Raw genomic sequence first — 5,825 nt, 5'->3', positions numbered from 1 at the left:
TTAGTAATGCAATTATTACTAGTAAGTTAGAACTGGAAATAAACACAACATAGCCAAGTTAATTTCTGAAATGCATTGGTCACCACTGCATACTAGCTTAACATCAATAGTCCATACTGCATACGGCCATTTTCTGCATCTTGTTTGGTGATGCTCTGTTGCCAAATGCAAAGCTGTGAAAGAATGCATGCCCTGTCTTGGAGTTGCATGCACAGTGCTGCCTTGCTGTGCAGCCTCAACTTAGTGGTATCACGTAGACAGGACCTTGTGTGCAGCTGTTGATGAGGGAACATAATGCTCCCTTTCTGTGCACTCTCATTATAAATGTATGTTATAAAATGTTATAAGGTAGGACTCACTGTCTGCTAGCTTTTGTCTTATGCCATCTTGCCCAGTGACTATTGACTGCTTACTAGAAAAGACATGCATTGGGCACAGGTGTTATGGTACATGCTCTCTGCATGAAGTTAACCTCTCTGTGAGGGACTACAATGCTATATGCTTGTACTTGTTATAGGTTGTAGTTTAGTGTGCCTTTTTTTAAACCCTACCAAAAGACAGGAGACCTGCATGACTGTAGAGTGCACATGCTGCAGTGGTACACACTTTCTTTAACATGTAATCCCTCCACCCACCAAAGTACTCACTGCCCTATGCAGTTTTACTCTAGTCTCCCTCTGGCAGTCTTGGCTGACACACAAATGTTTCAAAAACGAACACAATGCTCAGTACACTGAAGAACTGGAGTGCGCACAATACTATTGTGCTGTACAAATTACCTTTATGAACACGCAGAGGACAGCTAACAGATATACAGTTATATATGGTGGCGCAGTTGTGCAGTGGATAACATTGTTGCCTCACAGCAAGAGGTTCTCCTGTTTGATTCTTGGCTGGGGTGCCTTCTGTATGAAGTCTGCATGTCCTCCCTGTGTTTGTGTGGGTTTCCTCTAGGCACTCTATTCTCCTCCTACATTCCAAACACATGTCTGGAGCATTTCTCCCTGTCCTCAACTGGAAATAGGCTTTTTTCTGGTCAGCAAATATTAAATAAAAATATATACAGTTATTATTCAGAACTGCACATCTGCAAGTTCAAGGGTCAGTTGCAGCCTGTATTTTGGTTGGTTTATGGTGTGCAGAATGACTTTCAATCCCAATCCATCTCCATGAACAAAGATAATCAGCCATATTGTTTGGAATATGAATACATGCTGTTGCCAGTGCTTTGCTCTACTGATAACAGTGTTGTAAATTTTTTGCTCATTCCTAATTACTTCTTGTTGTAAGGATGTCAAGATAACAATATTTAATTTTCTTTGCCTTTCTTAATCCCTTATCCTTGAAATTAGAAACTTATTGTTTTTATTCCAGGATTCTGCTTCCAAGATTTCTTCCAATGATTTGCTGAAAATGTTAATTTGTTGAAGCACAAATTTTCACTTTTAGTTCTGGTGTAACTGTTTGTATGCCTCATTATATTGTTTGCCTTCATTTAGTTTAACTCATTTCAGATTTTGTCTTTTCCTAATGGGCAGATGTCTGTTCTCAAGCCATCCTTCAGTTTTCAGATCAAAACATTTTCTACTCCTCTTATTAATGCATAACGACAGTATACTCATTTTATATATATATATATATATATATATATATATATATATATATATATATATATATATATATATATATGTATATGGATCCCATCCTAATTGCAGAAATTACAGTACTCCGAAACTCACTTTGCCGAGACCAGTTCTCCGAAAATCCGGTAGTCCAAAACAGCACATTGCCAAAACACAACATACCGACAAGACAATCATTAAAATCTACATGCACTACACCAAATTCCTATTTTTCTCTTATTTTTGCAGGGGGGCAAGCCCTGCTGCACTCCCCATGTTGGGAAATCTGCCCCCCACAGCCCCTGCAAATTATTTATACCAACTCTGAGATAGCACTGCAGTGACAACAAGCTGTACACCTACCTTGCATAACTGGTATGGTGCACTAGACAGCATGAAAGCAGATGTGTCACTGACATGAAAATTGGCAAAGTGCTATTTCAGAACTAGTGGGCTTTCGGAGAATTGCTCTCGGCAAAGTGAGTTTTGGAGTACTGTAATTTCGGCAATTAGGATGCAATATATATGTATATATATAATTATATATAAAGAAAAGCTTAAAACCTCAGCTTTGGCTGACTAAGATCTAGCTGTATTCAACTGGACGTATAAGAGAATTGAAGTACCTTTTATCTGCACTTTTTTCAAATAATACAGCATTTTAATTGATTTATTTGTGTTGCATTGAATATTAACTGAACTGGAAGTTTTGACTGTTTTTCAGTTAGTGCTAGCTAGAATTTTATTGCCTGTTAGTAATTGCAGGCGGGGGTAGTCTCATTCATTGATATCCTGTCTCTGCATGTTTAAGTGGTACACTTAAATATTTATATTTTCTGCTTAAAACCTCAGCTTTGGCCAGCTAAGATCTAGCTTTATTCAACTGGACATATAAGAGAATTTAAGTACCTTTTATCTGCACTTTTTCAAATAATACAGCATTTTAATTGATTTATTTGTGTTGCATTGAATATTAACTGAACTGGAAGTTTTGACTGTTTTTTCAGTTAATACTTGCTAGAATTTTATTGCCTGTTAGTAATTGCAGGTGGGGGTAGTCTCATTCATTGATATCCTGCCACTGCCTATTTAAGTGGTACACTTTGGAATATTTTCTGCTTAAAACCTCAGCTTTGGCTGGCTAAGATCTAGTTGTATTCAACTGGACATATAAGAGAATTTAAGTACCTTTTATCTGCACTTTTTTCAAATAATACAGCATTTTAATTGATTTATTTGCATTGCTGTGAATATTAACTGAACTGGAAGTTTTGACTGTTTTTTTCAGTTAGTGCTTGCTAGAATTTTATTGCCTGTTAGTAATTGCAGGTGGGGGCAGTCTCATTCATTGATATCCTGTCACTGCCTATTTAAGTGGTACACTTTGGAATATTTTCTGCTTAAAACCTCAGCTTTGGCCGGCTAAGATCTAGTTGTATTCAACTGGTCATATAAGAGAATTTAAGTACCTTTTATCTGCACTTTTTTCAAATAATGCAGCATTTTAATTGACTTATTTGTGTTGCATTGAATATTAACTGAACTGGAAGTTTTGACTGTTTTTTCAGTTAATACTTGCTACAATTTTATTGCCTTTAATTGCAGGCAGAGGTAGTCTCATTCATTGATATCCTGTCACTGCCTATTTAAGTGGTACACTTTGGAATATTTTCTGCTTAAAACCTCAGCTTTGGCCGGCTAAGGTCTAGCTGTATTCAACTGGACATATAAGAGAATTTAAGTACCTTTTATATGCACTTTTTTCAAATAATATAGCATTTTAATTGATTTACTTGTGTTGCTGTGAATATTAACTGAACTGGAAGTTTTGACTGTTTTTTCAGTTAGTGCTTGCTAGAATTGTATTGCCTGTTAGCAATTGCAGGTGGGGGTAGTTTCATTCATTGATATCCTGTCACTGCCTATTTAAGTGGTACCCTTTGGAATATTTTCTGCTTAAAACCTCAGCTTTGGCTGGCTAAGATCTAGCTTTATTCAACTGGATGTATAACCGAATTTAAGTACCTTTTATCTGCACTTTTTTCAAGTAATACAGCATTTTAATTGATTTGTTTGTGTTGCATTGAATATTAACTGAGTTGGAAGTTTTGACTGTTTTTTTTTTTTCAGTTAGTGCTTGCTAGAATTTTATTGCCTGTTAGTAATTGCAGGTGGGGGTAGTCTCATTTATTGATATCCTGTCACTGCCTATTTAAGTGATACACTTTGGAATATTTTCTGATTAAAACCTCAGCTTTGTCCGGCTAAGCTCTAGTTGTATTCAACTGGATGTATAAGAGAATGTAAGTACCTTTTATCTGCACTTTTTTCAAATAATACAGCATTTTATTTGATTTATTTGTGTTGCATTTAATATTAACTGAACTGGAAGTTTTGACTCTGTTTTTTCAGTTTGTTCCCCACCCACCCTCCCTGTTTTTGTTTTGGTGTTAATCTTGGTCGCTTTGAAACTGCCTGCCTCTCTTGTAAATTTGTGTTTGGATACTCCTTCTGGGCCAATCTAATTTGCTCACTCAACTGAGTGCAGTGAGATCATCTTCTAATTTCAGGCACTCCTACTCTGTACAAAGAGAGCATCTGGGAAAGAAAAAAAAATAACCCTGTTTCCTGCCTTTCTTGTATGTGGCCTAGACTGTTTGTAGGCTTCTGAGCCCTCAAGTCTTTCTGTGTTGGAGGGAAGCCTTCTATCTTAATTTTGTTATTTAGAACTTGCCAGTTTTCTAGTTTCAGCACTCAAATCTGTTTCTTTGAACTCAGCACTTGTTCAGAACTCGTTGTAAGCACTAAATAAGCTGAAAATTACTACAGCACTCAACTTTCCTTACTTGTCTAGAGGAAAGCAGTTTTTAGTAATTAATAAGTAAGCACCTATCCAGACATGTCTAAGGATCAGCTCCCTGTGATTTCTCCTGTCTACCTGATGAATCTGGGCATCTTGAGTCAATGCAGCAATTGCCTCATGTACACAGACAACCCTCTCCTCCTTCCAACCAGCACTACAATCTGTGAGTGATGCACTTATATAACCAAATTGGAAGCAAAGCTCTCTTCACCCAAGGCTGGACTAGACAGTCAAGAGGAGAAGGTAAACACTTGCACCACACCACACTCATCACATAGTGCCTCAAAACCTACATCACCAAAACACACACATAGAAACACAAAACACACACCTACATTCATGGAGGCTCTCAATAAAAACCTGCCCAAGCATCAGGGACCTACAAAGCAGAAATGCAAGCAAACTCCACCCCCCAACACAACCCAAATGACACATAGCCCATAAACTCAGTGTGCCACTCAACCACAGCCCATAAGGCATAGCAACTACCCAACACTCTAGTCATAGGTGACTCTATAGTCAGGCACACTGATGTTCCACTCACCAGGCTACACAAGGAGAAAGTTACTGTCAGCTGCATGTCAAGTGCCAGGATCCACCACATAATGCACACACTCAGGTCACTCCACAAGTACAAATATGACACTGTCATTGTCTATGTTGGTGTGAATGACCTGAGACGTACCTCCCTGGACTACATGAAAAGAGACATGGAGGAGTGCTCCCTAGCCATGAGTAGCATCCTGCCATCACCCTGAATGATACCACAGTACAAGGACAAAATAATTGACTTCAACAATTGGCTAAGCTTCTGGTGTCATTCTAAGGGGATCCAGTATTTGTTTGCCTGGGATGACATGATCGACAGACCACGATGCTTTGCCAGAGATGGCCTGCACCTGTCACCCCTGGAATTCCGGATACTGGCTAAGGCTCTTGCCAACCTATTGTGCCTTTTTAGGCAAGGTTCAAATGACAAATTCACCACCGTAACAGGTACAAGCAAGCAAAATCTGAGGGTAATGCTACTCAATGCTAGAAGTCTACACCTCAAAATGCACTCACTTGAGGCACTCCTTAAAATGGAAAGCATCGACATCTGTGCAGTGACAGAGACCTGGTTCAAAGCTCCAGACAGCACCACTGCATTGCCAGGCTATAATTCATACCACACCTTTCGGCCACCTAACCTGGAACAAAGCACTAAAGGTGGAGGCGTGTCCATATTCATTAAGGATATCCACACCTCCAGGCTAGTTGCACAGCATAATGTATCCGAGATTATCCAAGTGTAACTAACTATGGGCAAGACCGCAATCCAAATTTTAGCTTGCTACAGA

The sequence above is a fragment of the Protopterus annectens genome, chromosome 6.part0 (assembly GCF_019279795.1).
Source record: "Protopterus annectens isolate FY-2018-M chromosome 6.part0, PAN1.0, whole genome shotgun sequence".
In the NCBI taxonomy this organism is placed as follows: domain Eukaryota; kingdom Metazoa; phylum Chordata; order Ceratodontiformes; family Protopteridae; genus Protopterus; species Protopterus annectens.
Note: the sequence above shows the minus strand (reverse complement) of the source record.